Consider the following 7,743-nt stretch of genomic DNA (forward strand, 5'->3'; position numbering starts at 1 on the left):
ACACCATTTTCTTAGGATGCTTGAATTTCAGTTGGGTGCCTAATGAGTGTATTGTTTCATATGAATAGGGTTCATCTTCTGAATATTAATAATAATAATAATAATAATAATAATAATAATAATAATAACAACAACATTGTCTATATTCATTAATCTCATGGTAACGGTTATTATATTGTTATTATTATTCTCATATATCATAAATCCATCAATGCAGTTATCAAATTTTATTACATCCAAACTCATTTATATTTTTATGATATCCAGTCTTCAAAGGGACAGAAAAGGAACATTAAACACAAAATAATGCATTTACTCCTCTCTCTCTCTCTCTCTCTCTCTCTCTCTCTCTCTCTCTCTCTCTCTCTCTCACACTAAAGACTAAAGCCATAATTTGATGAAGAAAATTATAATACGGATGAATTTCAACATTTATTTTTACAAAAATCTTTTTGCTGTAGATAAAAAAACAAAATCGAAAATGTATAAACACATAAGACTCAGCCGCAGTTGGAAGAACACTGACATAGTTGAATGAAATCAAACAATGTGAATAACAAATGGTTATGAATCTGAATATTTAATAGCTGAACATAATAAATCTTGACAAAGCTTTTACGGCAAATTTAGTGTTAGAAGTGTGGTATTCTCTCTGAAACAGAGGCGACACATAGTCTGTTGCAGTCTTGCATGAAATATATGTCTGCTGGCCTTTCCAGGCCCACACAGATGTATGCGACCACACACGACATCTTAGTCTAGGTCACCAGTTGTTTTTTCTGTTAGAGGAACTGGATCAGGAAGGGTGTCTCTGATAGCCGCCTTGGCTGCGTTATTACAGTGCAGGTAATTATCTTGTTAGGTGCTGGAAATTGCCTTTTCAATCAACTGCCAAGGCAAGCTGAAACAGAAAACTGTAAATATGACCCTTTCTTGCCAGTAACAAATCCATGCAAGTGATGACGGTTTACTAGTATCTATATCAAGCAGACGGAAAAATAGTTTTATGTACCATCTCGTGGTTTACGGATACACTTCACAGAACTAATAAGCATGTCGTTTCTGTCCACAATCCGCATTTTCTTATTATAGTCAACAACGCATGCAGGTTTTGCACAAGACTCCTAGTGTACCTTTTCACAGTCTACCATTATATTTTCATGTACTGAGATAACATATACACTGTCCTGTTATCCTGCCATTTTAAACCTAATATTCCATTTTGAGACGAAATCTCAGATTTGTTCATCAGGAAATTTAGGCATAAATTTCCTATTTTTTCGGACTGTTCCACATGCTCCTGTTTCGTTACGTTGTCGCCCAAATACTTGAGCAGTTTTGGGCTGTACAATTATCGAAATACAGGATGTGATGTTTTCCGAGATGCGAGGCCATAAATGTTTTTACCACAGAACCAGATACCCCTAGATCCTCATCTACCAATATCTGTATCTTTTCAGTATAAGATTATAAAATCGACAATATAATCCGTTTTGGCATCACAAAGTTCAAATATTTTTTACTCCAAATCGACTTCTTTTATCTGGAATGTACTGCTTGAAACTTAGCCTTCCCCTTCCATAACATTAAACTTTCATCAATAAATCCTGGAAAGGTTAGAAATTTTCCCGGAATTTTCTACGCACACTATCGAGCACAGGTTTAATTTTTTAGTTTATTATCAAGGCTTGTTTCTGTGGAATTATCAACGAAATGTAGAACCCGTAGAATTTGAAGAAATGTCCATCCTTGCCATCTAGCCTTCTCCTCCTTTGTCTCAGATATATAAGCGTAGTCCAGTAATCTACGATCGATGTTTACTTATATGCGACATGATCATAATCACTGAACCGTATCATTTCCTCCACAGTAACCTGAGCAAATTTTGCCAAATCTTTGGCACTGCATCTCCTAAGCGTATCAACAAGGAATCCTCTGATAACTTGGTTTGTCTCTTCAGCAATCGCTTCCATAAATTCATTGTGAAAAAATTCAAAAAAATAGTCTACGCTTCCTTTGAATTTTCATTCGCTGGCATTTCGACGTAATCCACTGCCACTGCTGTCAAATATGAAATCTCTCTGGGCTGGAAATTGCTGGCAGCCTCCACTCATCACCTGGGTCACTTCGCTGTCTCCGCCTTCTTTTGACACCACTTGAAAAGCTCTGTTTAGCAGGTGGCAGATTTTCCGTCATTTTCACTGTCGGTTGATATTTCATACTGTCTCTTGTACCAGGACCATAATTATCCATTTCATTTCTTCTAAATCGATTCATTTTCATATCAGAAATGAGTCGAGAAGGAATCTATAAAATAGTTATCATAATCGAGCTCTTCTCTCGATCTGCCGGCAGTCAACTCGAGATGTCGTACCCTTGACCCGTCCTCCTGTGATGCCGGTAAAAGACTAGATTTTAGGGAAACACGTGAATTTATATGAATTCACTGTATGGCAACTGACAGACTGTTACCATATCAAAGAAAAAGAGGCCCAGTATTTCAATCATCAGTCCTTCACGCAAAGAGAAGTACCAATTGCTCGTATACGACACAACAGTGTTCAGGCCCAGTTTATTAAATACGTCATTATACGTTACAGCCGAAATCAAAGGGTTAAAGGGATAAGTAGGTTGTGGTCGAAAAGGATTGAGTATTCAGTCTGTTGACCTTGCTGCAAAATGAATGGGTTTGACTGACTGGTATGAGGGTTTTGACAAGAGTTACCTGATGATGGATTAGGTGGTGTTGATGAGACATTTATGGGTATTAAGGGCACTGTACTTGTGATAGTAGTTGTGTTTTGTGGTGGGTACTTAGTATTTGTAATGAGGTGGTATTGGGGGTCTGTATTGTGGGGTTCCTGTTATGGTACTGAGGTTGTCACATGAGAATGGATCACTTGGAATATGAGACGTATGTGGTGTAGACATTATGGGTGGTTGAGTGTTATTATGTTTGGGTGTTAAGTGCTGTATTGTCCCCTGTATGTCAACCAACTTCTGGTCCAAGTCTTTGATTTGATTTGATAGATCTCCCACTTGAGACCAAACGTCCTGGTAGGACTGAGCGAAGTTCTTAACTGTCTGTAATGTTTGTTGTGTTTCTTGCTTTAATTGAATTAGATCAATATATGATTCATCATTACCAGTTGCCATTGTTACAATATTTCAAACACTTATATATAATCAAATAATAAAATGTAAACTATACTAATTGACAATATCATACAATCCGTCACTATAGAAATAATGAATATGCATGTAAATAAGTCATGACCTTAATCAGATAAAAATCAACAATATTGTATAAAGAACTGCATACAATATGACAAAACATTATAAGTGACCTTCATAATATATAGGCACAGTGGGTATGGATCAATAGCACTGGACTAAAGATCCTACACAGCTGCCACCAAATGTCACGGGAGAATTCTTCCCCCACCAAGACATTAAGATATATGAGATAAGAGAGAATAATAATACTACTATCTAGATGCACTGCTGTCAGTCTTCTTGCCTGGAGACAGGGGTCGGAGAATGGTACTGTGTCATAGTTGACACGGTGGGTATGAAGACTACTGACGTTTACGCTGCCTGGGAATTAGGGTAGGCCTGCCCTACCTGCTATTACATGATATTCCTTGGGTGTACGGGTCTTATTACTGATGAGGCCAGGTGATGTCTTCCCACTGGAAGGCAATTGAAGTGCTGATTTCCATTTTTAGTGGTACGATGGTATTGAAGAAAATCCCTGGTACTCAGTTCGTTTCTTTATTACTCATTACATCGTGCCAAATTTCTCCCAGGTCTAGTCTCCCGGACTTGGTTAATTTACATAGTCTTCAGAGCTCCTGGACTAGATCCAATTTACATATTCTTCAGGACTCCTGAACAAGGTCCCTGGAAATATTCCTTTTATTTAATTTTATTTCAAGAAAACAATACAAGTGAGTAGTTTAAAACAACAAAAATAACTCTCTATATTGAGAGATCTCAAAAAAAATATATGAACTACATACTATGGGAATTGCTTTTCCTTCACAACAGGATAAGTATAAAAAATGGAGCAGCCCTGGAATCAATTAATTTACAGTAAGGTGTAAATCATTTGATACCCTACTCCATACAGTACTAAATGTTTTATACACAACATATGTCAATGGATAAGACTACCTGAAAGATTTCTGAGAAACACTTAAACTAAAACGAGGTAAAACTAGGCTAAGGTGCCTTTTAACAGGATATAGTCTAGGCTAGGCCTCTTCAGAAATCGTTAAGGATAGCCTATGCAAAGTTTACATGGTTGATTTTTACTAGGTTACAATAGGCCACAAGTTAGGTTAGTTTAATGAGGGTATAGGCTAAGTCCTATGTAATTAAGTTTTCATGAACTTTTATATATATAGCCTAAGCTATTTGTAACAAAAATTGTCATAATTCCTCATTCAAACAGAATTAGTCTAGGGTAGGCCTTCTTAAATTACTGTATAGCCTAGTCTAAGATCGTGATCGGCAGTGGAAACTTCCATGAGGAGGTAGGGGTAAACCCAAGATACCCTGTCGGACGGCCATTTTGTGGCACCCTTTTGGCACTGGTATCTACAAAAACCTTACATAAACAAAATACTTACAACTATCTTTTTCTAACGTTCTACAACCCTATCAAACGCTAAGTTACAACTCAAACTAACACAGCAAAATATCATGACAACTAATGAATGTGAAGAATATTTCACGACTACGAAAATTTTCACATTAAGGCGTTGCAATCACGTTTGACTGGGCATGCAACAACGCTGCGCTTAAATCTTCGTCTGCTGCTGTTCTTTCATGATACTGATCTGTTCCAACTAATGAACTAACGGTAATATTATGACTTTAAAAGCTTACCTTGCAAGGGATAGATAATAACTTGTATTAATAATTTGGTAAAATAGCCAAAATGAAGGGTGGACCGCTTGACGTCCTTTTCACACCAACGGCGTTCTCGTCCCTTACATGTTTCTTTAGTGTTACCAATATGCAGACGAAAGATTCAGGACAGCGCTCCCACATTCAGAGCGAAAGAAAAACAAAACAAGGGACTGGCTACACTTCTATGCAATCGATGTCCACAACGAAAACGAAAACATTTTACAGTCCCAATCACTCTCACAACAGTAGTATAAAGATATTGGAGGAGGATGATGAATCAATTCCTAAACAAATCAATAATATTTAAAGGAATAATTTTCCCATTACACACTGAAAATTTACTTTGCCTAACTGATGAAGTGTCACTCAATATCGACATAATTACGTTAGGAAATGAAAGAGATTGTGTTTAAGCTTGGCGTTCGAAGTAAGAGAAAAAATAATGCGCTACTTATTTTGAGACAAAAAGAATTCATTTGTTCTCTTACTTTGAGCACCAAAATTAAATATCCATTTTATATTCTCAAGTTATCATTACCAGGATTTTTATTTGCAATACACTTTCACACTTACGAAAGAGAAACATCAACATTCTTTTCCAAAGCACCTGTGTAAAAATCTATTTTGACATTTTTATTTATCTCAAGATTATTTGGTCTTTCAACTTCATATTTTTTTGATGTGCTGTCCAGCCAAAGCTAATTCGTAGCGTCAGTAAATACTGACCTGAATGATGTTTATTCGTCTCCCCAAAAAAAGAAAGGACCACACAGCAATAGTGAAAATTACTTGCTTCCATGGTGTAGCCTGCCTTCCACTATGAACGTCATGGCTCTCTGTCTCTCTCCCTGGCTGAAAATGACATCCCCTGGCTAACTCGAAGTGATGAATGGTTTCTATTATTTAATATTTATTTACGTTTGCTACCTTTTGCTTTGTCGTGTAAAAATGACACAGTAGAAAGTAACAACTTTATATATTAAAAATAGGTTGGCACTCTTTGTTGAAGATAAGTGATAGTACGTGCGTTATTCTAATTCTTACTTAAAGTAGCATTGCAAATTTATGAACGATTGTGACATGTGCGAATCTGTCTACAAATTTCCTTCAATTTTTTAACTATTTTCGCTTTACTTGTAACTTTCAGTACTGTTGATTTTGGACCTTGATACAACTTCGCTTCGCTCCTGAAATGCCATTTATCATCGAATAGGTGCCACTTACATTTCATTGGCCTTCTTAAGCGTTGGTCACACTATTCATTCGCATTCGCAAGGCCTCATGCCCCATTTAAGTAGGCCTGGCTAGTCAATCACCCACGCCTACTAAGCCTGGTAAGTAGTAAGCCTCGGGAGGCACTTTTCATCTTCCAGAGAAGGAACGAAACATTTAGAATACTTGACGTTCAAATATTTTTCTGGAGATTTAGTTATTGCTTTTGCATTAACATTTTTCTCTTCCAGTGTCCTAATAATCTTTCACTAACAGTTAACGATTAAGTTATGGATGCTGGTGTTCCATCCCCACTTCCCCCCCCCCCCCAACATTCTCCCACCCGCCCTCAATTTTTTGTTGAAATGTATAATTTCAACTGGAGAGAGGAGACCACTCCGTTATTTATTTTTTCCACTCTTTATCAACATGATCATCATTATCATTATTATTTTCATTATCCACGTAGAGAAAAAAGCCAACGAGAATTTATCTTTCTTTTTATGTGTTCCTAGCAGATAAACTGCACAATATTCTGCTCTCTGGCGATTTAAGCAAAAAAAAATATTAACACTTTTTAGGCTTGACACTGAGTTCATCTCCCAATGTCAAAATGTTTTGATACCCAAATTACTTGTAAAGATGATGTTCAGGGTACTAGGGTGGATAAGAAAGTCGTGAAATACTATAGAAAATATTCCCTGGCTACAGAAAAGTTTGTTGTACAGGACAAACCCTCGGGGAGAGGAAGACGATGGCTGCGCACCAAGAAATGGGGCTCCATAATGATGAGGTTGTATTCAGATCATGGAGTAACGGCTGCTTCCGTGAAAGGAGAGCAGATTGACAGTGATGACTGGATGCACTGAACGAAAAATTCAGCAAACACAATAACAAAAAAAAAAAAAAAAAAAAAAGCTGGACGGGCCGGGGAAATGTGAATCATTTTGAATATTCTTGTGGAGCTAGGAAGACAGCTGAGGTAAAGCTGAACTTCATGAGCTTAACAGTAAGCATAAGATCAAAGGGTCAGAAATAAAGACACTAATAAAAATGGAAGCTTCCAACCTGAACTGATTACTGGAAAGTCTGTATGGACCAAATGCATTTCGTCAGAAACTAAAGCTCCACAAATAATGTTTCGGAAAAACACAAAAATAGCAAAATGGACTGATCAGATTACAAGTAATTCTAAACTTGTGATGTGACAGATATCTTATATTACCAGTGAAAAAATAATTAAAGGAAAAGAAGTAACTCAGAGGAAGAAAGACATGAGTTCTCGAGGAGCTAAATGATGCGTTGCAAATGAAAAGAAAACAACGAAAGATCGAATTTATTAGACGTGAGGCTATGGATGCCCAGGACATGTCAGCACGGAAATGATTGTTTCGGAGAGATAACAACGTTTAATCAATAGCAATCTATAAAATAACATTCAGTCATTATGTTTAGGTATAATTTTCAATCTGGAAAGCTTGTCCAGGAGACTTGGGCACTTTGGCCTTTTTGACGTAGTCCAGGGAAACATTCCACAAGTTTCATTCCTCCCAACGTTTCCGTTCGATTTCTACTGGCCTATTTTGGAAAATCTTTGATCTCCTTATGTATTAA

General features: G+C 36.9%; 1 long non-coding RNA gene across 1 annotated transcript; it reads right to left on the minus strand.

Annotated features, from left to right (window-relative positions):
• Positions 1-2,850: 2,850 nt before the first annotated feature.
• On the minus strand, positions 2,851-5,221 carry LOC136850594 (uncharacterized). The gene is made up of 2 exons (XR_010856663.1): positions 4,894-5,221; positions 2,851-3,903 (listed from the first exon to the last, which is right to left on the minus strand). It is a non-coding gene; the product is annotated as an uncharacterized lncRNA (long non-coding RNA).
• Positions 5,222-7,743: the final 2,522 nt, after the last annotated feature.

Source organism: Macrobrachium rosenbergii, chromosome 22, assembly GCF_040412425.1.
Source record: "Macrobrachium rosenbergii isolate ZJJX-2024 chromosome 22, ASM4041242v1, whole genome shotgun sequence".
In the NCBI taxonomy this organism is placed as follows: Eukaryota; Metazoa; Arthropoda; class Malacostraca; order Decapoda; family Palaemonidae; genus Macrobrachium; species Macrobrachium rosenbergii.